Source organism: Mirounga leonina, unplaced genomic scaffold, assembly GCF_011800145.1.
Source record: "Mirounga leonina isolate KUSES-001 unplaced genomic scaffold, KU_Mleo_1.0 Mir_165, whole genome shotgun sequence".
NCBI lineage: Eukaryota > Metazoa > Chordata > Mammalia > Carnivora > Phocidae > Mirounga > Mirounga leonina.
In genome coordinates this window covers 42,626,229-42,653,782 of record NW_023270415.1, presented here as the reverse complement: position 1 = coordinate 42,653,782, position 27,554 = coordinate 42,626,229, and the positions used below count along the sequence as shown (strand labels likewise).

Here is a 27,554-nt window from a genome sequence, read left to right as displayed (position 1 = left end):
GTTATCTGTTATAGCTTACTAATTCAAACAGGAAAAGAGGACACGTAAGCCAGTATAAAAGGATGAAAAAAACACAGAGCAGGAGTACCTTATTATTTATTATTAACTGGTTTTGACTGAGTTAGTGAAATAATGGGATGACTGGGATAAAGCTGTCCACAACTATATTCAACAAATTCTACAAATCAGCACATAATGAAGGTCCAGTAGCTTCAGTCCAATCAAGCACTAACTAGGTACCAAGTACAGTGATAAAGGACATTATCTCATTTGGTCCCTAGAGTTGTGCTGGATAAGGTAGTCACTGTCCATATGTGGCTATTTATGTTTAAATTTCTGTTAATTAACATTAAATAACATTAAAAAAATGGTTTCTCACTCACATTAGCCACATTAGGTACCTAATCAAGTAGCAAGCTGAGTGCTAGGGACCATGGGCATATGTGGGAGATATGAGGATATTACCCCTGGCTTTGTCACTCACTAGTTATGTGATCTGGACTTACTCAAGTTATACTCTCTGAGCTTCATTATTCTCATCTATAAAATGGGACTAACAATACCTATGTTGGACAATTGCTATAAGGATTATAAATTACAAGTTTGTGAGTCACCTTGCAGATTGTCTGCTGCATAGTGGATGATGATGATGGTGGTGGTGGTGGAAGAGAAGGAGGGGGAGGTGGGGGAGGGAATTCAAATTCTTTCCTTGAAAAGCTTCTGGTATGACTATTACAGCATTTTGGTCACTCCCAAGAAATAAATGTGTACAGCCATGGTAGGAAAACTCCCCTTTCAACACATTTCTAGCATCTCCAAGCAAATATCATCCCTCCGTGACACAAATCTCTTCTGTGCCTCCATGCACTTAGGCTATTGCCCACTTCCCCCTATTTTTCAGGAAGAATCTCAACACTTAGTAAATAACTTTTAAGATTTGAAGGTACCACAGCCCAAAGATTTAAAATTGTAACTGCAATCAAATCTAGTATCAGTTTACCCATGAGAGGGCATCCTTAAGTGAAAGAAACCAGTCTCCACCTGAAATTCCAAGAACCAATGAGCACATACTGGGAATAGTTTTGGGGCATGAGCTAAGCGGCTCCTCCTGAGACTAGCCCTGATCGTATCTTTTCTCTTTTTCTGACCTCTTACAGACAAGACATTGCTTAAAATCCCCCTTGCTGTTAGGAAGCTGAAGCAGCCCCTCCTTTAGAGACCAACACACCTGCAGTTGTTCTGTTTTCTTCTGTCACACCAGCCATTTCGCAACATCTGGATAAGTAGCTACAACGCAGCATCTTTTCCTGTCTCGAGTCTCAGCCTCCCACTGACCACAAGGTCAAGTGTTTTGCTTAATTCCATGGCCTACCCTGCTGTCTCTTCAATCAGTGCTGTCATTCCCCCAGTTGGAGGGTCAATGACTAGTCTGGACAATAGGTCTGCTATAAGCGAGTCTTTGCCTGGGGTATAGATTACTCATAAATCATATCTTTATAACAGCAATAACATTCCCTGTTGTCTAGCAGGTGCGTTGACTAGTGGTTTGTGATCTGTCTGGACAGTCAGGCTTCTGCCAAATGCATATTTGTGGAACTCTCGTAGTTCACAGATCACTGCCAATATTTTTTTTTCTTGCTTGCTCAAGCAGACTTTTTCTTTTTGCAGCCAAAGCCAGTGTTAGCGATGTGCAAGTAACTATTGAACAATTCAACTGCTTGCCAAGACCCTCACTGTAGGTCCTCCATGTCCTTGCACATCATTGGACAGTTATCCTGGAAATGCCAAAGTACTTTAAATGGAAGGGAAAAGGAACTCACGTTTGCTAAGCACCTGCATTGTGTCAAGCACTGTACTCACTGCCTCACCCAGGAGATTTTATTTGATCCTCTCACCAAACTCAAGAGGTGGGTATTATCTTTAATGTCATTTCATAGATAAGGAAATTGAAGCTCGAAGAAGTTTAATAACAATACCAGCTAGAGGTTATCATGCTCTGATGCTAGGTACAGTGATAAAAGACATTATCTCATTTAGTCCCTAGACTTGCTGCACTGTCCAATAAGGTAACATTTGTCACATGTGGCTATTTAAATTCAAATGAATTCAAATAAAATAACATTTAAAATTCAATTCCTTAGTCATAGCAGCCACATTTCAAGTGCTCAATAGCTACATGTGGCTAATGGCTACTGTCTTGGACTGTGCAGATATAGGACATTATCATCACCACCAAGGTGATATTGACCAGTGCTGTCCTAGAGCAAAACTATACATAGGAACAGGTACTATGATACTCCGGCATTACCAAAATAACTGTCCAATACTGTATGGGTACGGATGAGAAATAGAGACTTCGATTGGTTATGTGACTTGCTGAATAGTAGGGTTTGTGCGTTAGATACAGGCCTGAATCCAGTGCTAAGAGCCTTGCTCTTAACTACAGCTCTGTTCTGTATACCCAGTGACTTATCTAAGGTCCTGCCACTGGTATGTGATAATGTAGGCTCCTGGGCAGAGGCCTCCTTGAGAATTCAGGGATAGCTGTTGTAGCCTCACAGCAGACTCTTTGCAACAAGGCTTATCTTCATTGTTAGGCATGCAATCCATGTTTCTGGCATTTTCTTGATCTGGTTTCCCTCCTGGAGTTACCAGATGCCCTGGGCTGTTTGCCTCCACTGGTTATGTGCATGTGCACCTTTAAGGGACTCTTGCCTCTGAGGGGACCCATCTCCTGCTCTCACAGTGTCATCTATGTTCTCATGCACTTGTGCTTGGCTTCTCTATCTGCTGCTGTCATCCATTTGGTCTGGAGCATTTATCCCTGGGGACTCCCACAAAGTCTTTATCATTCTCTGAATGACCTTGGAGATGGACTCAATCCCAAATAGTAGTCTGAGTCTGTGACTCTGGCTTGCTCCAGGGAGCATGAAGGATATAGAACAAAATGGGTTTCAGATGCTATTATACAAAGCTCTTTTGCTGACTTAGGACCCAAGACTTCCTCTGTGTCCTGAAGAGATATGTGGCCGGTAGCAAGGTTTCTTCCACTAACTCTAGCCCAGGGCCTCTGCTCTTCTTTTGGGAACCATGTCACTGAGCCAGAACCTCCACTTACTCCAAGGGCTCAGTACTCACCATGATACCTGGGTTTGTCTGAGATGTCTTAGCATTGCAGATGATGCACAGCAGGAGCTATATGGCTTGTTGAGTGACCCTGACATATCAAGGTTCTATCCTTGGCAGTTTGGGGAAAATAACTAACACTCCTTTAGTTACTTAATAGACTTTATTATGTGTCCAGGACTCTGTTTGATGCGCATTATTTCATTTACTCTTCACAGAAATCCTCAAGTGGCATATGCTTTTTTGCTTTCACTTTACAGACCAGAAAATCAAGGCACAGAGAAATAATTTGCTTGAGCTATTTGGAAATTAGTTGAGATGAACACTCGATCACTATACCGTATTACTTCTTCTTTTGCTCTAATTCTGGAAATAAGAAATTATTGTCCATGAATGGCTGATGAGAAAAATGAGTCTTAGATATTAAGGATCTTTGTCCAGGAAGCAGGAAATAAGGGGCTAAACTGGAAATCACCATAACAACATTAGTGTATATGTTACCTATTTTTAAAAGTCCAATTTTAGGCAATTCAGCTCAAATATAAATAGCTGTTTTAAGATAAAGAAGAGTAATTTGTGAAATGTCGGTCACTCTGCAAACTTAAGGTACTTTCTTTTATGTAGCAAATTCATAATTAATTGTGTTAAATATTACTTCTCGATCATATTCTTTACATTAGGACCACTAATGGCTTATACTCTCATCAGTGCTCAAAACCCAATAAAAGAAATCAAGTTCATTAGTGAGGATTAAGTTAGACTGCATTAATAGAACAATGTGGCTTGAACTCAGTAGAAATTCATTTCTCTCTTGTGTAAGAGAAGTCTAGAAGTGAGAAGTCTAGGGCTGGTATGGGGGCTTCCTCCATCTCATTTTCATGGGCTATGATGGTTGCCAGAATTAGGGCCGTCGTGTCCATGTTGAAGACAGTTGGATGAAGAAAGCAGAAGAGAAGCATGGATATCACATGACGTGATGAGCACTGGGTGGTATACGCAACTGATGAATTGTTGAATGCTACACCTGAAACTAATGATGTACTGTATGTTGGCTAATTGAATTTAAATAAAAACAAACAAAAGCAAACAAACAAAAAGAAGCATGGATATCTTTTCCATCAAGAAGATTTTGTTTCTATTTATACTCATTATTATACTAATGGGAGCCTAGGAAATGGAGTCTTTTGGTTATGCAAGGATACATCTAGATAAAAACCAGGGTCTTGTTTCTTTTTTCTTTTTTTTTTTTAGATTTTATTTTTCATTTATTTGAGAGAGAGCGCACATACGAGAGAGCACAAAGGGGGGGTGGTGCAGAGGGAGAAGCAGACTCCCCACTGAGCACAGAGACCTAGTCAGGGGCTCAATCCCAGGACCCTAGGATCACGACCTGAGCTGAAGGCAGGCACCCCCAGGGTCTTGTTTCTGAGAAAGAAGAGGAAATAGATTTAGGGTAGGCAACTAGACATGTCTGCCATAAGTATTAATGTCCAGAATAATCTACAAGTCTGCTATCTACTAGGTAATTTAGGCATTGCCCCCATTGTCTGGCTCACCTCCCAGTATGAGTTTTCTGGATAAACCAGTAGGAAGGCCTTAAATGCTACATGGCAAAATTTCCAATTCTGCGGATCTCAGAAACAATACAAATCACACATTGTTTTCCCTTTTCCTTGTTCAACATCTTATCCAAGGTCTTTGTAGGACCATTTTCCTCTAATGATGATCTTGGGAAATCACAGTTCTCTTCCTTGTACTTCCTATTCTGTAAGTTATCTCCAATTTTTATTTTGACAGTGTATTTGTTAGAAAGCAGGCCTCATCTCTCCAATTTCTTTCCTATTCTTTGCTTCTTGTGTCTACTTGACCACTATTAGATTTGGGCTTGACAAAATTTGAGTTCAGGTTAGATGTTAACCTTCCGGGGAGGACCTTTATGTTAAGCCATTTATCACCAAATAAGTTGGAGCAACAGCATTGCTGAGTAAAAATCCTTGGAAAAGGGCTTTAATTATGTTTAGTTAAAATATCAACTGATTAAACATCTTGGTTTATCTGGGGCTCAGTTTCCTCACCTTTCATACAAGGCATTTGGGAATTCAATTAAATAATCTATAAAGTCCCTGTTAGTTCTGAGATCTACAATCGCTTGGCCTTGTATTGACAGAGCCAGCAATTGGGATATCCAGGCCAGAAACAGAGTGGCAATGAAGGGGACACTGGAAGAGGCCAAATCTCTTTATAATTTTTGCCAGAGTTCAGCTTTTTCCACTTTGAACTTGAATCAGTCATGCTTGAGGGAAGAAGGAGGGGGCAGACATCTCTTCTTCTCCAAAGTGGAAAGTGCTTGGAGGGCCAGCATGCAGGAGTAGCCGTTGGGTGAGTAGATAAGGAACACCTCAGAGCTGCCCTCTGGGCTCTCCCTCTACCTCTGCCAGCTTCCTCTTATTATTCCATTCCCTACATTTCAATTATCCCCAGGGTTTTATAATCTGCACTTTGACTTCTTACTCACTATACTCTCCTTGCCCATCTTATCTACCCAAATCTGTACCTCCAACCCAGTTCTTTCTGTTGAGCTCCAGACCCACAAAGTAAATTTCAGAGGCATCTCAAAATAATCTGTCTACAAATGAATTCATTCCCTTTCCCACAAAATGTACTCATTTTCAATATCCTTAGTTTTAAAGAGCTACACCACCAACCTACCTACCTGCCTACTTGAAAGCCTGAGAGCCATTTTAGCCTCACTACCCTTCTTCCTTCTTTGGCCTGTTGGTTAGCAGACTCCCTCACTTCTGTCACCTTCTCCCACCAACAACTGCTCACCACTTTTATCCACAAGATAATAATTTCTGGAATTCTCTAATCCTGCTATAAAAACTTCTTTTAAATGAAAACTCTATTAATAACAGGGCCAGTACTAGCAAAAATAATCACTATTGCTTATTTTTCCCTGGTGGGTGCAAGTGCTTTTTACTTATTCTCTTTAATTCTCATAACAACCCTGCCATGTGCTTATTGTTTTACCTACTTTACAGGTGTGAAAACTCAGGCTTGCAGAGGCTAGACAATATCTACAATATCACCAAGTTAGTAAGTGGTAGATTTCAACTCTGATCTTTTGAGCTTCAGATCCTGTTGTTAAAAAATCCTTCTTGTCCTCCATTTGTTCCTCTGCCATTGCCTTCAAGATGGAGTTTAAACCTTCTCAACATGGTGTATATTGGCCTTGACAATCCAGCTAGTGCCACTCCCCAACTTCATCTACTGCCACATCAGCTCTCTACACCACATTCATTCATTCAGCTTCAGGATCATTCCCTCCCTTTTTGTGTCTCTTGATTTTGCAAGTGCTGTTCTTTACTTGGAATGGTCTTTCCCCATGGATCACACTACTTTGGATCCAAATACTCAACTGAAATATTCAAATGTTGCCTCCTCTTCAAAGTCTGTCTGGCATTCTAAGTCTGTTACTTCCACTGCCCCCTGAGAAAACCACTATCAACGCATTTATTATTCCAACTTTTCACTGTTTCCCCTTTCCTTCTTAAGACAGAGATTCTTTTTCCTTTTTCCTATATTTCTCTTGTGTCTAGAACATTTCACGTTCAGTAAATGATGGTGGTGATCAAGATGATTTTCATGATGATGATGATTATGATGATGATGAAGACAAAGCTAATGGTGATATAGTCAATAGAGATAAGTTTGCCCAGGACATACTCTTGTCTTTCCTTAAGCTCTTCCTAATTCATCCAATCCAATCCCATAGCTTTTCATATCTACTTTTATATTGATGACTCCAAACTTTTTGTCTCCAGGCCTGACTTCTCCCTTAGGCTCTAGATGGATATATCCAACTGTTCCCTTAATGCCTTCATTTATAAATCTAATAGGTATCTGAACCTTCACATAGAGCCAGAATAGCACTCTGAAGAATTTCCTTCCTAAACTGCTACTTTTCCAGTCTTCTCCATTGCATTTACTAGTCCCATCTTTTACTTACTTGCTTTGACTAACAACTGAAACGGTAACCACTATATCTCTCATACCCTACATCCAATTCATTAGCAGACCTTGTTGGCTTTACTGTCTCCCAAAATAATAATAAACCCCATATCCTACCATTTCTCTCCTTTATCACTGCTACCACCCACATGTGAGTCAAAGTCACCTTTCAATAACAGACTCCTAACTGGTCTCCTTGTTTCCATTCTTGTCTCTTTACCATCTATTCTCCACATAGTAGCCAGAGTGAACCTTTATAACAGAAGCATATCATGTCATTGCCCTTGTCTGAAATGCCCCAAGGGCATCCCGTCACATCTGAAACTAAATATTCTATGTCCTCTACCAGGATCTATAGGACCCTGCTGCCTACTTCCCTGATCTGATGTCCACCACTGTCTCTTTCTTCTATCAGGCTCTAGCCATGCTGCCTTTCATTTTGTGCCTCAAACTGGATCAGCTTGTTTTTGCTGCAGGCCCATGCACTTGCTATGTCTTGGCCTAGAACATACTTGCCCCCAGATCTTAGCTCCTTCTCGCTGTTCTCTGCTCAGATATCCTGTCCTCAGAGCAGCCTCCTCTGAGCACCCCACCTGAAATAGTCCCACCTGTACCACTGCTCCTTTTTCCATTACCTTTTCGTCATCTGTGTCTTAGTACTGATCATCCCTATCTGAAATTAATTTTATTTACTAATTTACTTACTCATTTACTTCTACTTTTTTAAAAAAGATTTTATTTATCTATTTGAGAGAGTGAGAGAGCACAAGCAGGGGGAGCAGCAGAGAGAGAGGGAGAAGCAGGCTCCCTGCTGAGCAGGGAGCCCGATGTGGGGCTCCATCCCAGGACCCCGGGATCATGACCCAAGCTGAAGGCAGACACTTAACCGACTGAGCCACCCAGGCACCCCTACTTTTACTTTTTTATTGTCTATTTTCCCCAACTAGAATGTAAGCTCCAAGACAAAAAGGTCTATATGTATATAGCTTTATATTTATAGATATATATAGAGAGAGATGTTTAGATTTTAGACATGTACATACATATATGTAAAATCTTCCCTAAACCTCTTTATGATATGAGCACAGTAAGACCACCAACTCCAATAGATTGGAGAATAAGAAGTAAAAGCTTTTTCATTCTTTTTGCTGCTGCCTTAAAAATTCCTCTTCAGACAATCTATTGCATTTCAACAGTTATTCTCCAAAACAATAAGACATCTGAAAAACTAGTGGTATGACGTATGTAACAATATGGATGAACTAAAAAACATCATTCAGAGAGAAAAAAAAGAAGCCAGTCAGCAGAAAGTATGTATCATATGATTCCCTTGACATAAAATTCACAAATGGACAAAACTGATCCATGGCGATAGAAATTAGAATAGCAGTTACCTAATAGAGGGCATTGGCTGGGAGAGGTCTGAGGAATCCTTTTGAGTGGTGGAGATGTTCTTGATCTGGACAGTGGTGATACAGGCATGTACATATAAAAGTGTGTCAACCTATACACTTAGGATTTTTGAAGTGTACTCTTTTCATGCTATTCCTCAATCAAATGATCAATCAATCAGGTTACTGGTAGAAGCCAGTTAACCACAATGAGATCAGAGGCCTGAAGGGATTTGGTGTAAAGGGTTAGGAAAAAAATATTTTTTAGGATTCAGTGCAAGCTTCTCTCTAGGAAAAAAAATCTCTGGAAAATATAGGGAGATGACGGTTCCGGCACATCATGTTATATCCTTGCCGTTAAAAGGAAAAATCTACTTAAGCCTTTACATTTACTTGCTCCATTCCCTGTGGCTCCCAAGCACAATAGTGAATGTAAGCTACAATAAAAAGGTCATTTTCTTCTTTCAGCAACAGTAACACAAGTGGCTACATTTCCTGATTCTGGATTAAGTTCAAGATTTCAAATACAACTGGACTCGCTTCTGATTAGAAAGTTTGATATTTATCATAGACTTCCCTGTCTTCCATAACCGGTATGAGAGAGATTGCGAAAAAGTAAACTGAAAGGGACTATTCTTTTATTCAACAATTAACCCCATCTGGGTAAATAATACGGCACGGTGCACTTGAGCCGTTGCTGTTAGGCTCTGAGTTCAGAACTCAACACGGCTTCAAAGCAGCGTCGATGAAACGATGACAAGATGCTACAGAGGTGGCTTTTTATGTGGAATATAATGCGCGTCTAGTGTTACATAGTACAGTAACGAGGAGAACAGGGCTGTAAAGACAGAGGATAGAGTGTCTGGAAGTACTTACCTGAGGGAAACACAATCTTGGTGCAGTTCAGGCCCTTAGGCCTAGAAACACAGTATATGGTCTAGAAACTTGAATATTCGAAAACAATTTCACCAAGGGTTGTAAGGTTTCCATCACAGGCAAATAAAAACAAAATTCCCTAGCAGTCACTGAGGCAGCCAAAAGCTGAGATGCTTCAGAAAACCTGAGCTTCATTCCCTCTTTTATCAGATAATTTCATTATACAAAGGGGCATATGTCTCTTAAAAGTATCAAACAGCACATTAGAACCTTGAAAGCCCGTCAGTCAACAAATCCTTTTGATAAAGATCGATCGCTCCCTGAATAAGGGGAAAACATAGTCCAGGTCAATCTGTCAGCAAACGCATTCAAAAATCTATACTCTGAATTGAGACAAGGAACTCTAATAAACTGAGATTACTTTCCAAGAAAATATTTGGGTATCCCTACAAGCCCAGGCCTCACACCTGACTGCATTTGGCATCCCCAGGAAGAATAGGCTAGTGATCCACAGAGGTGTGCAGGCATCTTTGGTTACTTCTGAAAGACAGGCCTCACCTGATTTCCACCCGCCTGTATCACTTTTAGTAAATGGCACAGGGATGTAAATTAGTGGGGGAACCGGCTTGAGACCTGGGCAGCTCCGATTTCTCAAGTAGATTTTCTATTGTAATACAGGTACTCTGAAGATCACATGAGAAACCCAGGGTCTGGGATCTGCTTCAACAGTAAACTGTTTGCAAAGCCCCTCTGGAACAAAAAGGGCTTGTGCATCCAATCTGTCAGTTACAGAAGCCTCTAGATAGACCCATGAGGAAAGTAAAACATGGAGAAAATAGATTTGGACCGTCTTTGTAACCTAGGAGAAACAACTATCCTTGTCAGTTAATTGAGGTCCTGGCTCTGCTGCCCAGGAAGCACACAGGGGAAGAAGCTCACACTTACTGAGTCCCTACAGTGTATGCTGTGCAGGTTGCAACATTATCTCATTTAATCCCAGCACCACACCGAAAGGCAGATATCATTATACCCATGTTACAGAGCTCCTAGGAGGCATAGGGAGCCAGTGTTTATACCCAAGGCACTTAACTAGTGTCCACAGTGCCATTTGGAACCATTGTGTCCTATATATCAAGTCTGTCCACCAGGGTGACTGTCAGCCTCTGGCTTTTCCCTTAACTTCATAGTCCAGGGCCACACACCCACCATTCCCACTGATTCCCTTCTCAGTAGTTGGGCTGACTTCTGGGCAGCAGAGGAACTTCTGGTTTTGTTTTGTTCTGTTTTGTTCTCCATTTAGTAAAAGCCCCTGGCTCAAGGTGTCAGCCACGTAAGGAAGGACAGGGCAATCTGAGCTGCACAGCTGGAAAAAACATTGACCAAAGCCCACAGTTTAGAAGCACATGAGCACAATATCCCCAGTCTGGATAGTCAAAGGGTCTACAAATTGGATAGGTGGTCAGAAGCCAGGGGTGAGGAGAACTGCAGGAGGCAAAGACTCTATCCTAGGGTCAAAGAGACCAACCATGCCGGTTGAGAAAGACATGACTTAGATTTTAGAAGGACTGGATTCAAATAAGAATGCTGTAGGACTGCTATAGGACTTGGGGCACGGTAACTTACCCCCACTGAGTGCCAGGTTTCATCATCTGCATATTCAGGATAACGGCACCACCTGATGGAAGAAAAGTGAAGATTAAAAAAGAATAATGCATAGGAAACCCCTAAACCAGTGCCTGGAATACAGCAAGCCTTCAGAAATCCTTAGGTCTCTCCATTCTCTTTCTATCTTCTTCAGGAAGAGACAATTGGACAGTGACATTGACCCTATAGCTTAGTATGAGAAAATACGTAATGACTGGTGGGGCTGACAAGTTCAGACACAGGGCACGGTGCAGCCCAAATCAGAAGCAGCTGCCACTTACAGACCATGACCATCCCTGCTTGGGAAGATACTGGGGCAACCAGGACTGATCATTTTGCTTCCTTGTCACCGCATCATGCGACAGCAAGGAGAAGCACTCCAATGTTCATCCAGGTAGGAGTCTGACATGGTACTTGCCCAGGCCCCAACTTTAAACACAGCAGCTATACCTCCATCCCTATTGCTATCCCACCCTGGACGACAGCCACTGTCCCCACTCCCCACCCCACCAGTCCTCATCCCAGTGTTCCAGGCTGTCATCCCTTGGTTTCAGCCTGAATTCCTATTTGGCTTTTCAGTGGTATAGCCTGCCCTCATGAGACTAAAAATGAAGAATAAAGGGGGATTATATACAGTGAAGTAGAGGAAAGAACTTCATCTTCACATGAAATATGAGTGCATTTTACCCCTTTCTCCTTCTTTTCTCTTAACAGTTTTGCTGGAAAGTGATTAAACTGGAGTCCTGGTCTACCCTCCTCCTGACGTGGCCTTGGTAAGTCACAGACTTCAGTTTCCTATTAGTAAAATATGGTCATATGAGATACCATCTCTCAGGTTCTTTCTAGTCAAGCATTCTGTGAGCCTCTTATTCTATTTCACAGGTTTATGTCCATCCATAAAGAGGAAGGAAGCAAAATTATGGGTTAGGAGGCTGTGTAGGAGGTGGCACTAGACATAGAGTCCTGAGTTCAAGACCAAGGTCAGTCATTAACTTGACATGCTTGACAAGAAGTGAGATACTTCTTTTTTTGAGCCTCTCTCTCCCCAGCTATAAAAAAGAAAATTGATATCAGAATTGTTAAGGATTCTTCAAAATCTAACATCCCAAAGCAGAGAAAATAAACCCTCATTTTAGGGCATAATTCATATTTCAGACCCTTTGCCAGGTGTTGAAATACCTTTGTGGGCAAAGAACTAAAAACTAACAGGCATGGGCTTTCCTGAAGCTCCCTAGTATTCCTGATAGACAATAGAGGGCACTCTTGGCATGTGTGCATCCAAAGGGTCCCCAGAGACCCTGGTGTGAGCTACCACAGCATATAGTTTTTCTGGAGCCTAAGTTTTTATGAAATGTTACTGTAAAGGTTCTATCTGTCTCACTTGCCTGCCTTTTGCTTCCTGAGACATATTTAATCTCCACTTGGCCCTTGGTTCACCTTCCAAGAATTTACTAAATTCTGATATTTATCAGGAACTAATTTGGGGTCCAGTTCTCCTATATGCAAATTCTCAAGCAAACATCCACATAGATCTGATGTCCATCTCTTCCCTCCTACCTCTGCCCTAAGCATATTTTCATCCATTCTCTTACTTTTACCAGGTTCCACATTATTTTATCAAATTAAAAGAGAAATTTAAAATCCACAAAAATTGTATGAAATTCCAAAGTTTGTCTTGTTCAGATTCAAAAAAGTGCAGTAAGTGAATGCATTTGGGGTTAGCAGGACACATTTCCTAAAACCACATTTGTCCTTAAATGGTACTGTTCTCTTAGTGACCAGGGCACGGTCAACTACGTCTGCTCTTCAGTCAGCTAGCCTTGGTTGAGTCACTTATGCTTCAGATTCCTTAGGTCTAAAACCATGGGGCTCTACTGCGTCATCTAGGCCACTTCCTTTGTGGACTTCTATGAATGCCATGAATGGAGTGGCTGCATGGTTTAGGTGAAGGATGTGCCTTTCAAGTGGGGTAGAATCCATGCTTTGTCACTAACAAATGGCCTGGGGAAAGTTGCTTTCCTTCTCTAATCTTGCTTTTCGCATGTTCAAAGTGGGGATAAAACCACCTCCCTTCTGAGTTTTTTCTGATGATATAATGAGATAGTCCATGAAGGGCCAAGCACACAGAGAAAACATTCAGTAGGCATTAGTTCTCTTCTCTTACTCCTCTCTTACAATATAAGCTTGGTTTCACCCATCTGGATGTTTGAGCGGGAGCTACCAGTTATCCTATGCAGGATTCATTACTGTGTGGTCAAGGGTGAGGATAAAAGTTAGTAGAGGAAAGTAGGTGAGACTTTTAATCTGAGCGTCCAAAAAAATGTCCTGGGTCTCTCTAAAACAAAACCATGTTTAAAAGTTTAATTCAGAAGTTTGGACCTTCAGTGAAACAACCAGGAGACAGCTGTGGGAGTTAATTGCTCTTCAAGCACCCCATGGTCTTCTACTACCCTCTCAGCCAGGGCAACTCAGGGCTACCAGCCTTTTTTTTAGTATATGTGCTGCCGAAGCGAGCACAGGGCTACCAGCCTTATCCATTTTGCTTGATTAATCCCTTTGGACAGAGATTCATTGAAGGTAGATTCTAGCAGTTTTAGAGCATCCCTACTTAATAGGCAAATAGCCCTAAACACCAATTTCACTTGATCTTTCAAATAATATGCTTAATTTGTGGGCATAAAGTGTCAGAAGAAAAAACTAAGTGGGTTAAGTCTTCTTTGAGTTGAGCAGGTGGAAATGCCTGGCACTTGGGGCCATCTGTTTGACCTGGTGAAAATGACAAGAATGTGCAATGAAATATAGCCTACTAAGGTTTGAAATATTTATCTCTACAGCACCAAGCATGCCCCTTTTAAAAAAATTTTTTTATTAACATATAATGTATTATTTGTTTCAGGGGTACAGGTCTGGGATTTATCAGTCTTACACAATTCACAGCACTCACCATAGCACATACCCTGACCAATGTCCATCACCCTGCCACCCTATCCCTCCCACCCCCCTCCCCTCCAGCAACCCTCAGTTTGTTTCCTGAGATTAAGAGTCTCTCATGGTTTGTCTCCCCCTCTGGTTTCATCTTGTTTCATTTTTCCCTCCCTGCCCCTATGATCCTCTGCCTTGTTTCTCAAATTCCTCATATCAGTGAGATCATATGATACTTGTCTTTCACTGATTGACTTATTTCACTTAGCATAATACCCTCTAGTTCCAACCACATTGTTGCAAATGGCAAGATTTCATTTTTTGATGGCTGCATAATATTCCATTGTGTGTATATATATATATATATATATATATATATATATATACCATATCTTCTTTATCCATTCATCTGTTGATGGACATCTAGGCTCTTCAAGCATGCCCCTTTAGGTACAGATGATATGAAATACATGATCATACATACAATGGTGCCAGTAATTGCCCACAGGGATCCCATTTCCTATTGAATTTTGACTTTTCCATAGAGCTAGAATCAATGGTCACTTACAGATTAGAATGTACTGGACAGAATATTGCATTTTTGACAAATAATTTCAGCTAAGTTTCTGCTAAAGAGTGTTTCACTTTAAGAAAAAAAATCTTGACAAATTCAGCACTACTTTCAGCAAAGCAGCATGGCAGAATCAATCAAGGTTACAATGATGTTAAAATGCAGCAGCATTCAAAGGAGTATGGCTACAGGCCCCAACCAGGTGCCTTAATATACCAGACAGAAATCCAATGATACTTTTTTTTCCTGAGGTTGATATATTCCTTGTATTTTTTTTCTTTGTGATTCCAAGAGGAAATGCTTATAATTATTTGCTCTTCATGTAATGATTATCACATTTTTTATTTCAGAGCAAACACCCCTGGAAATACATTCCTTGTGGTAACCTGAAACCCCCCATTTGGGCAAGATTCTGATTGATTTCAGCAGAACAAAGGGACAATTGCATCTCATTTGAAACCCAGATGAGGTGCTCCATATTTCATTCTAAATTGGGAGCGATGATGGTTGGGTGGCCATAACTTCAAGGGGAGAAATAAAACAACAATATTGAACACTGCTGGTGTACAGTGGCTATTTTTTGGGCTGGAACTGGTTAACTAAGAATTGAAAAGTCATCCTCTGGTAGCCTGAACAGGAACCTGCAGTCTGCAAACACTTATTCCCATCAACACTGCTCCAAGGAGGTGCCGAAATGCAGGGTCCCTCATTCCGATCTTGTGTCCGTCCTGGTATGAATTAACAGAGGGGAACAGGAAATGGATCAACACTGTTCATAAGTAAGGAGGCCAGGCAGGAGGGGAGGTCCTTCTGCTTTCAATCAAGAGAGAGGGTACAATCTGGGGCGTCATCAGTACATCTCAACCATCGGTAAACCCAGGCTTCTGCAGGGAGCAGGGCTTCTTTATGGATGGAATTACACACGTTGTGAGTAAGAATTATTTCTTGTATAGAATACCTGTTAGCTTACAGCAAAAATGGGGGTGGAAGGAAACACATGGAGTGGTAAAGTAAGCAACTCATACAGAGTGGACTCAACACTGAACTAGACAGAGAAATCATTATCATCATCATTATCAATATTCTTATTAATATTATTTAATAGTGATATTTTTCCCAGTTCCTGATCTGGAATACTCTGAGAGAGGAAGTTAAAAAAAAATCATTGCCTTTCATGGAGACATTTATAATCCAGGAGCTGAAAAACAATTTACTCTGTGCCACTGGATTATTCGTGTTTTAGTGAGCACTGCTAGCCTTGCTTTAATATTGACACTGATCCTTGCTTTGTTGACATCTTGAGTAGCTACTATTAAGAGTTGGGAACTAATTTGCTTAATTTCAACCTTACTAATTCAATAAGCTTCCTTGTTTACTTTGCTTGCTCAGCAAGCCTTTGAAAAATGAGACTTTTAAGTGATTTCCTACTCCAGGAAAGATTTGTACATGGGCACTTGGTCTTAATCAGAGAAGGGATGGACTTGTCTGGGTGGATGTGGTTGGAGGGGCAGCCTGCCCAGCAGAGGCAGGGGTAGGAAACTGGAAACCCACCAGTGTCTCCTGGGTCATCTTCACAGCATGACTACAGGATTCTGTTCGAAATGAGTTCCCCCAACACTAAAAAACGCCCATATATAAATGCAAGCACAAAAGCAGAAAATACATTCTTTTTTTTTTTTTTTGGTTATTTGACGTTTTATTGGCCACATCCCAATTTCTCTCCTTTTGCGCACATCAGTGGGAGTTGCCTGTGTTTTGAAGAGTATGTTGGAGATGAGCTGTGTCTGGAAAACTCATTTTTATTCAGCAATTTGGTAGGTCAGCTTCAGAGCCCACCAAGATACTAGTCACCTCCTTGCTATAAACCAGGTGTATTTGAAACTATTATTTATTAAACTACCATGGCCATTTATGAAACAGACCTAGCTTTTTTTCTCTACAAAGCATAACATAGTATTTAGAAATATGATAGATGTGCACATCACATAGAGTGGGTCTATCTTCATTAAGATATTCCCCAGGGCTTAGCATAATACCCTTCCAATGGATAGCAGGTGTTTAATAAATGTTTGCTGAATGAACGACTTGTGCAGACTATTGACAGGACAACTCAATTGGCTCTGAGTAAATGCTTCATGTACTCAGAAAATATTACCAGAACTGTGTCTATACAAAGCCAAAACCACATTTAAAAATTATTCAAACCAATTCTTTGTCAATACTTAAGTAAAACCAATGGACTATTTGTTCCCTAACCAGCCCTCAGCCCCGATTTTCAGGGTTTGAATTTGTGTCCTATAAAACACAGACCTGGGGCAGGAGTCCCCATTATTCCCTTATACTTTGTTTCCATTATTATTTTCTTTTTGAAAGAGAATGTTTCTCTTGTAGTCCAAATGAAGGGTGGTCCTTTCCATTTCAAACTAATCATAACAGTATGATTGGAGAAGAATAGCCAGGCAAATTTTATTTTACTGGCCAAAAGATCAGTCCAATGTAAAGAGGAATTTTCTCGATTCTGGGACCACAAAGCTGTGGGGGAACTCTTGGATGAAAGTCATAATCCAGCGGAGAAGGATGAAAGGAATTTAAAGGTGAATTTGGGGACTTTGGAAATTTAATACTGTGATTTGGTATCAGATTTAAATTCTTTCCAAAGCCACTGTGAAATCAAGGTGGGGGAGGGGTGACTTACAGAAAGTTGAATGTTATTAAAACTATATATAAAAGTATTTATCAGTCCCTTTTCCTCCCCTAGTTAACACAATCCTTTAAAATTCTCCATATGATTGTATTTCATTGAGCTACATCTTTTAACAAATTAAAGGATTGTTGTGTCTAGTACTGAAGATAAAAGTATATATAAATGTGTAAAGCACAGGGTTAAACTGAGACGTTGTGCTGCCATTTTGTAAATCTGCAGATTCAGTACAACCTGAGGAGGTAAAATACCAATGAGGCTGATAGTTGACTGCATTCTTCCGTGGCACAGACAAGGTAGATATAACAGGAAATAAATTCCCAAACGAGGGGCTAAGTGGATGGTTTCAACATAGCATGCTTCCATAGCCTGGAGATGTCTGTGCTTATGGGAGGTTTGAAGACATTCTCTTGTACTCCCAATGAGAGAACCCAGAGACAGGGAAAATAAAGGAACAGGGCTGTCGTGTAGAGCAATACCTTCAACAGAGTTGCAGATAAAGATTGCTTATTTTTCCAAGAGCTAAACAATAAGGTAATGTGTTTTTCCCCAGCAGGCCCAATTAGCCATTCTAATTTGTTAGTTCAGTGCTGGTAGAAGTGGTTGGTTTCAATGAAGAGAGCCCTCGGGGATGTAATAGAGTACTACAGCATAATCACCCTGGTTTCCCTATGGTTTATGCCACCAGGGGTCATCCTTCTTAGCTTTAGGGGCTCTACAGTTGGAGACATAATAAATTGTTATTGGGGTTAAAACTGCACAGGCTTCAGAAACAACTGAAGTTTGAGTCCTGCACAGGCTCTCATTTTCACTCTCTCAAAGACTTCATGCCTTTATTGTAAAATGGAGATTATAACACTAATTTGCCTGGCTTACTTTAAAGAACAAATGAAGTAAATGTGGGGAGTGGTTAGTATAGAAATTAGTATAAGTAAGGCAGGCCAGTGTAATTTTAAATTCTCAGGAACATTAGGGATTTTGATCTTAATAGTTCATTTGATAACATCCCAGCCAGGTGGGTATCCAGCTTATGGTAAACTGTCAATGGGAAAGTTACAAACGAAACAAGCAAACAAAAAATGTTTATGTAAGTTTTCTAAATCACTTTTTATAGTTTTATTTGACATTTGTAATAAATTCTTTCTTTTTTTTTTTTTAAGATTTTATTTATTTATTTGAGAGAGAGAGAATGAGAGACAGAGAGCATGAGAGGGAGGAGCAGACTCCCTGCCAAGCAGGGAGCCCGATGCGGGACTCGATCCCGGGACTCCAGGATCATGACCCGAGCCGAAGGCAGTCGCTTAACCAACTGAGCCACCCAGGCGCCCCTCTTTCTTTTCCTAAATATTGATTGGTTGGTTGATTGAGTTTTGGAGATTCATATAGTGCTCAAATGATTTAATAACTCTGCCTTGACTGATTTATTTAATGGGATGTTTGCTCTCCGTGCATTGGCTCATCCACGTACAAACATAAAAAGGACCACGAGTTTGCACTTAACCAACATTAGAGTTAACTTTTTTTCCAAAGCAACAGAATTTGACCTAGAAATTAAAATCTTTTCTTTTCCTTTTCAACTTGTTTCTTTTTTGTGAGATTTTAAACTATGACTTCCCTCCATTATTCCAGTTCCTTCTCTGAAAGCACCTATAACTCTGAGCTGAGCTCTATTTTCTGTCTTCCATACTTAGTATGCTCTTTTGAATCATTTCAATCTGTATTCTTTTCCACTTCAGGCTTCTCTCCTTTCGATTACCAGTTCACATTTTTCTTTGGAGTAATCATCTATCATTCCTGCTTTGCCCCATCTGTACATATCTCAAATGTACTCATAAGTGTACTTATATGCCCTTCTGAATTGAATTAGTTCTAGATTATAGGAGAAGACAGATTTCAAAGCATTTTCTGCTAAAGCGATAAATCTATGCAAAGACAAAACAAAAACAAGACAACAGAACACTCTTTAGGGTAAGGAGATACTTTTGTTTCATCTCAAGCATCACTAAAACTGGAAATGTCCCCAGGTTAGCTGAGTGTACACTGGGAAGGACAACCCCAGAACACTCATACCAACATTCCCCATGCCTACGCCCATGCAAGAGATTGCCAAGGGGTCACAGCATTCTTTATCACTGATCCAGTATGAAACCATCACAGCTCTCCCAGCAGTTATGACCAATTGGAACTGGCACATGTTAAGAAATCCATTTGCCATTGCAAATCTATTAAAACATTTTTAGTTCAACAGCATCAAAATGTGTAATGCAAAATTTGTTTCTTAAGCTTCCAAAGGAGTTTTTGAGGACCCCTGTCCTTAAGTGACTTTATTTGCCACAAGCTCTTACATTTAATGTCTGTTGAGCAGTTTTCTTCGGTGTCCCCTCTGAGGGTAGGTAGTGATCATGGTGTTCCCCAAATTGCTGTTCCTGATCATGTCTCTGCAATTGAGATTGATTTGTACTTGGGTGCTAATCCATGCTTACAGTGGTTTTCTATTTCCATCTTCCATCTGTTTTTCTTTAACAATTGTTCTGTGAGGCGGGATCCAAGACAATTTGGGCACATATTAAGTTTATTGAACAACTGATTTTAAATAAAAACAAACAAACATGGAGAGGTAAGAGACACAGAGGCACAGGAAAAACCTGTGTTTGTGGGTTTGCCACTTGATAACTCATAAGAGCCACTTGTTGAGTGTTAATTGTGTACCAGTCCTTCATCTATACCATCTTGTTTAATATCTCTGACAACCCCATGAGTTAGGTATAATTATTATTTCCATTCTACAGATGAGAATATTGAGGCTAAGAAAGTCTATGTTAATTGTCCATGATCACAAAGCTGTTAAATGCCAGGGCCTAGATTCAACCCAGATTTGTCTGATTCCAGAACCCATTCTCTTAACCGCTATGCTTTCCTGCCTAGGATGTCAATAAAAATACTTTCCTTAACAGAAACAAACAGTCTTTTCTTATAAGGCATCAAGTCAATAATAATGTCCTTTCATATAATAGGTCAACTTTTGCTACAGAAATGGAGCCCGGGAGTGGTGTGCATGATAAGACTTTGAATAAACCCGCAGGCAAGGAAGGCCTATCATTCACCCAACAGAAACATACAAGAGAACAAAGAGCCTAGAGCAGGGTGGTTTCATATTTTACATTGAAACAGACTATAATTATGTGTGTGTACAGGTAACCTCCATGATCCCTGTTCCCTACTCTCTTATCTATTGCACTGACCCAGGAGAGGATCCCCCCATTAAATGGTTAGCTTTGGGAAGGCTGAACTATGTTTTTTCTAGGAGTCCTCAAGACCTAGCACAGTGACTGGTACAGGGCAGGCACTGAAAAAAATGTTCATTGAAAGCAGGAATGCTTAATGCAAGGGGTGCAAGGGAGAGGGGAAAAAAAGAAGAGTGGGGAAAGGAAAGCAAGAAAGGAAAGGAGAGGGAAGAATAAAGAAATAAATTAATGTCCTTTAACATCCTGACCTAGTTCCATAGTGGAACCCTTCTATCTGTGAATTTACCTACATGGACCTCTGTCTATTATGGACTGGCAAACTCCTAAGAGTTGCCTACTCTGGGCTTTTCTGGCCCTTCTGTTCCACTGATTTTGCAATTAAGACCACCTAGTGTTCATGGCCACTTTGCTGGGAAGGGAGAAATAAGGGATGCTGGGGGAGATGCAGTTGGTAGGAGGTGGTTGGGGGGAGGGGTTCTGGTGTTTTCCAGGTTGGCCTGTTTCACCCCGATCAAGTTGCTGTTAGAACAGCATCTGGAACCCCAAACACTAAGGACCCTTACCAGGGGCCCACCTCTATCCAGACCCAATAGTCTTAGGGGTCCAACGGTCAGTATTGGCTGCATGTGGCCAAATGGAGATAACTGCCTCACTGTGACATCGTCCTATCCACATGTCACAGCCTAGATGTGGTTTCCTCCCTGTAAAATAGGTCTTTTCACCTCTGACCCACACAAGACCATCCTTAACCTTTTATCCGCTATGAATTAGCTTTGCTTTAAGAAGCAGGTGCTCTGACAGGGCGCCTGGGTGGCTCAGTTGGTTAAGCGACTGCCTTCGGCTCAGGTCATGATCCTGGAGTCCCGGGATCGAGTCCCGCATCGGGCTCCCTGCTCGGCAGGGAGTCTGCTTCTCCCTCTGACCCTCTTCCCTCTCATGCTCTCTGTCTCTCATTCTCTCTGTCTCAAATAAATAAATAAAATCTTTAAGAAAAAAAAAAAAGAAGCAGGTGCTCTGCTTTCCAGACAGATTCTCATAAGTCACACCTGCAATACAGTTTTAGATTTTCCCTAGCCTCTGAAGCCCCCAAGCTAGCTGTCCCTCCATGATGTTCTTTCTTTTTAATGACACCACCATTCACCTACTTGCTCTGGTATCATTCCTGACTTCTCTCACTTATATCCCATATCCAGACCATCATCAATCCTTTCACCACAACATTTGAAATGCATGTCAAATCACCTTTCATCCCATTTAGTATTACTATCCTAATCCACATCACTGTTGTCATTCAACTACTCCACTGAGTTAGACTCCTAACTAATTCCACAGCCTCTACTCTTGACCTCTTCAAACTACTCTCTATAGGGCAGCAGGTGGTCCTTTTTAAGACAAAGTCAAATCATAACACTTCTCTGGTCAAAACAGCCCACTGGTTTCCCTCATCTCACTCAAAGTGAAATCCAAAGTACTTAATTTGTCCCACAGACCCCATACAAGCTAGCCCATATTTACCTCCTTAGCCTCCTACCAATGTCCTCACTCACTCTGCTCTTCCACACAGGACCCCTTGCTCTCTGTAGACATGCCACACACTTTCTACCTCAGGGCCTTTGTGTTTGTTCTTCCCTTTACTTGAAATGCTCTTCCCCAGAAATCTGCAGGGTCAGTCTTTTACTTAATCTTGTTCATTGTCTGCTCATTGTCACCTCCTAAGAGGTTACATACTTTCCCATTCCCTGATCCTGCTGAACTTTCTTTCAAAGCACTTATCACCATTTTTTGAACATGCATTATCTCTTCATTGAGTAGAAGGTACAGGAGAACAGGAATTTGGTGGTGGGTACTAGAGCACCTTAGCACAATGCCTAGAGCACAGCTGGTATTCAACAAGTATTTGTTCAGTTAGCAAAAGAATAAATATCCAGAGAGTTTTCCAGAGGAATTAGTGGAAGGCTGGAGTGGTTTCAGAGCATCAGAAGAAGTGAGGCGAGTGGCTCTTCTTACTAAATGTGCATCCTCACACCGCTGTACTGCACCAGGCCTGAGCCCCTGCTGGTTACAATGAAGCCTTTGTTGGGCAAAACCAAGGTTCAGAGAGGAGATACACATGGGTCTATCTATACCTTTGCCCTTTGTCCCACAGGCATGAGCAGGTGATTCCTGCCTCACAATCTAACAACTCTCAGTAGTAGTAATAGTAATAATGAGCTCAATCCCGCAAACAGTGAGGCAAGTAGGCTCTTTTTTTTAAAGATTTTTATTTATTTCAGAGAGAGAGAGAGACAACAATAGAGGGAACACAAGCAGGGAGAGTGGGAGGAGAAGCAGGCTTCCCACTGAGCAGGGAGCCCAATGTGGGGCTTGATCCCAGGACCCTGGGATCATGACCTGAGCCGAAGGCAGATGCTTAATGACTGAGCCACTCAGGTGCCCCACAAGTAGGCTCTTTTAAAAGTTAAACTCAGGGGCGCCTGGGTGGTTCAGATGGTTAAGCATCTGACTCTTAATTTTGGCTCAGGTCATGATCTCAGGATCATGAGATCAAGCCCCACGTCAGGCTCTGTGCTGGGCCTAGTGCCTGCTTAAGATTCTCTCTCTCTCCCTCTGCCCCTCTCCCCTAAAAAAAAGTTAAACTGAGGCACTAAGACATAATGATGAGCCCAAGGTCATACCAGCAGTTGGACAAGAATTTAGGATTAAAATCTAGACTTCCCTTCTTTTGGGTGTTGGCTATCAAAAACATTATGCTTGGAGCTTGTCCAAGATTCATGGATATTTCGTTCAAACAGAAATGAAAGAGGACCCCTAAAAAATAGACTGGTTTGTTAACTTTCCAAAGTTGTGGTCATTGTGTATGATACGATAGATGAGTTTAAGCGATCAGAACATTAGCAAACCTCCCTTTGGGTTTCTCTGACTGCTTCTCTCTGTTTGCAGACATAATATTCAGTTTCCCCAAAACATCTCTGGTTACTGAAAGTAAATTTTGTGGGAAAATGGTGACGATGGTCAAACAAAGAGTTAACACAACCCAAACAAAAAATCCAGTTTGAAATATTTTTACAATGTTCTTTACACTCGAGAGCGGTGGAGAAAAAACAGGATTTTAAGTGCTGCTCTTTTTCCCATTAGGTTGTCTGCTTTTACAGGTGGCAACTTTCAGTGAGATCTAAAGGCAAAAGGCTCATGCAGAGATGGTCTGGAGCAGAAAGACCTGACCTGCCTGACCTCCTGCCTATGCATACAACATAATCACTCACAAAATAGATACTAAAATAATGTTAGCAGCCGCCTGGCCTAAACTAATAAAACTGAGCATGTTGAGAGTGAAGGCAGAAAGCCTGTCCTTAACTCACCCCCTTGGGCCTCGGCATTACTTTTTCCCTGGCCTGAATCAACGGAGCTCAAACCAAATGGCTGTTTGCACCTCCCTGCTTTTCCTTGTGTCATTTTGACACTCTGCCCCCCCTCCCCTGCCCCCGAATAGGGCCTGACTCAGTGAGTTTAAATGCCCTTCTCTTTCTCACTCACCACATGCAAACTTTAATTAAGGTTGTCTCTACAAAAAACCAACATAACTTGTTGAGAAGTGAAACGGCTAGTCAAATCACTGGGCTTGGGGCCATGAGAGGAGGGATAGGGGAAAGGTCAGAGGGGGTCAGGAATGACAGCAAAAAACACCCTAAGTATCCAGCTGGGTTCCTTTTCACTCTCTTCTTCTGGCCATAATCACCAAAGCCTTTTCTTCGCATTCTAGAGAACAAACATTTCTTCACTAGGGTAGATGCACACTGCTCTGAAGCCATTCTGTTCCTATTGCATGTAAGTTCCCTACATTTAATCATCTCTGTGCTATCCATGTTAGCAGGGGGATTGCTAATCTCTCAGAAAATGTTCTCCCTCATAAAACAGAAATCAGAAGCTCAAAAAGTTAACACCAAGTCCATAGCTTCAACAAAAGATTAATTTTAAATATTTAAATAAATAATAAGTGTAATTAAAAAAAAAGACTAATTAAAAAACTTAAAGGCCAAGTGGGGAACTTAACTTACATTTCTCAACTTCAAAGTTGCGAAGACATGAACCAACTGAGAGGCCTTCCAGGTGCTAATCATCAACTAGGTTGTATTCACGTGGTGAAAGAACTTCCAGACCCCATTTCTCCATCTTGTAGCTTAGGTAGCTTATACAATAGTGATCATGGAATGAGTAAACGGGGTGGCTCCTTAGCTTTGCAGTTTATTAGCTTTACGCGGGAGCGTCATTGCTTCCATTACTGTGGTCCAAGGACACATTTCAAGCTGGAGCTACAACATTCCCTTCAGACTGCAAAGAGAAAAGGACAAGACCAGAGGCTGCGCAATGTCCACAATAGCCAAACTGTGGAAAGAGCCAAGATGTCCATCAACAGATGAATGGATAAAGAAGATGTGGTATATATATACAATGGAATATTATGCAGCCATCAAAAGGAATGAGATCTTGCCATTTGCAATGACGTGGATGGAACTGGAGGGTGTTATGCTGAGCGAAATAAGTCAATTAGAGAAAGACATGTATCATATGACCTCACTGATATGAGGAATTCTTAATCTCAGGAAACAAACTGAGGGTTGTTGGAGTGGGGGTTGGGGTGGGAGGGATGGGGTGGCTGGGTGATAGACACTGGGGAGGGTATGTGCTATGGTGAGCGCTGTGAATTGTGCAAGACTGTTGAATCAAAGACCTGTACCTCTGAAAAAAATAATACATCACATGTTAAGAAAAAAAAAAAAAGAAGAAAGCAGGAGGGGAAGAATGAAGGGGGGAAATCGGAAGGGTAGATGAACCATGAGAGATGATGGACTCTGAAAAACAAACTGAGGGTTCTAGAGGGGAGGCGGGTGGAAGGATGGGTTAGCCTGGTGATGGGTATTAAAGAGGGCACATTCTGCATGGAGCACGGGGTGGTATGTACAAACAATGAATCATGGAACACTACATCAAAAACTAATGATGTAATGTATGGTGATTAACATAACAATAAAAAAATAAAAAAAAAAAAAAGACCAGAGGCTGCAGTCAGAGAGAACACAGAGGTAGAAAGCATCACAGCATTGAGAAGGGAAACATAAGCCATTCCTCGGTCTCGTGTACATGGTCCAATCACTCTGCTGAATGTACTGGAGCAAGCAACCCTCCTTAGGAACATGGCTCATGAATGTTCTGATTAAAATCTGACTTTCTGCAATGTTTCAAATAAGATCGACAATGGGCAATGGAACTGATCCTATCAGTTATAACCCAAATTTATTGGGCTTCAGCTACATGTCCAGACCCCGAAATAGGACGAGTATAATGAGAACAACAGCTTTTCTCTTGCTGCAATAACAATAGATAACATTTATCAAATGCTTTTGTGCATTTTACTTATATTGTCTAATCCTAATTGTTACATTCTAAATAAATATATATTGCTTAAAATTTAATTAGGAATTCTCAAGGATTATTGCTTTGAAAGGGGTAAACTATCTGAACTCTTGTGGACTATTGTTTTGAGAAGAATGATTTGATAATAAGTTTAAAAATTATAATGTAGGGCACCTGGGTGGCTCAGGCGTTAAGCGTCTGCCTTTGGCTCAGATGGTGATCCCAGGATCCTGGGATCGAGCCCCTCATCGGGCTCCTTGCTCCACGGGGAGCCTGCTTCTCCCTCTCCCACTCCCCCTGCTTGTGTTCCCTCTCTCGCTGTGTCTCTCTCTGTCAAATAAATAAAATCTTTAAAAATATATAAAAATTATAATGTATTCTTTTGAACGCCAAACTCCAATCTTAGCTATATTAGTATAGAAATAATCATACAAGTTTACACCATAATTTGTACTTTGATATTTATTGTTGCACCACTTACAAGTGGGAATACTGTTAATAACCTGTTTATCGTAAGCATTTTTATAACTAAATTGTGGAATATCCATAACAGAGAAGTTAAAAGCATAGGCTCTGAAGTCAGATAACTCTGACTGGATTTTCGCTCTACTTAGCTGTAAGAACTCGACCAAGATCCTTCACTTTCACAAATTTGTTTTTCCACCTGTAAAAGGGGGAAAATAACATAACCTATCTATCAGTGACTGTGAGTGAGACTTTAGTAGGAAAAGCACAGAAATCACTTAACACAGCACCAGGCATGTAGTGAGCACTCAGTAAGTGTTAGGATTCTTTCTATTGTGATTATTATAACCACATTATGGACCACTATGCAGCTGTTAAAATGATGAAGCAACTCAACTTGTACTGGCATAGAGAGATGCCCATCACCATAATGTTACTAACTAATGTTATCTTTCTTGCTGAATGCTCTTCCTCACGCCCAGACCCCCCAGACTGCAAATTCCATGAGGGTATGGACCGCTCCTGCCCTGTTCTTCACGATATCCCCAGGGCCTGGACAAATGCCTAGCACACAGTAGCCACTCCATTAAACTTTGTTGAATGAACAAATGAACAGATGAGCAAAAAATAAATAAATAAAACTTGAAGTGTTTATATTTAAAAGTCAGAAGCAAATACAACAAACTGTTGACAGTGCTTTTCTTTGAGGAGGAGAATTAGGGGAGGAAAGTAGATTTTCATCTACACTTATATTTCTTTATTATTTAAAATTATTTAATCAGGGAATGACAAAAGATGTTCCCATGTCAAGATTATAAAAACCTAAACGATCCTATGAAAAATGTATATGCTTATGGGCAGAAACTAGAGAAGAATGTGCACACAGAAATGGATAATCTTTAGGTAAGTTGTATTGCATTTTCTCTTTCGTCTCTAATGCTGTTGTTTTAAAGTATTTTAAATAGATTATATTTAAGTATTCTAAGAAATAAACTCTCAAAGAAGGGTAAAATGCATTTCCTATAATTTTACCATAAGAATATACATTATTGGTTTTATATTCTGAAGAGAACTTTATTACTAAAGTTACAGAGTTCCTTATATAAATTTTGGAAAATGCAGAAAATAAATTTTTAGAAAAATTCTTAGCATTTCAGGGTAATCTACCTCTCATTACAATTCTAATGTTA

The 27,554-nt window shown here is 40.8% G+C and overlaps 1 long non-coding RNA gene across 1 annotated transcript; it reads left to right on the top strand.

Annotated features, from left to right (window-relative positions):
- Positions 1-1,675: 1,675 nt before the first annotated feature.
- LOC118014754 lies at positions 1,676-15,051 on the top strand. The gene is made up of 3 exons (XR_004680371.1): positions 1,676-1,907; positions 11,763-11,821; positions 14,892-15,051. It is a non-coding gene; the product is annotated as an uncharacterized LOC118014754 (long non-coding RNA).
- Positions 15,052-27,554: the final 12,503 nt, after the last annotated feature.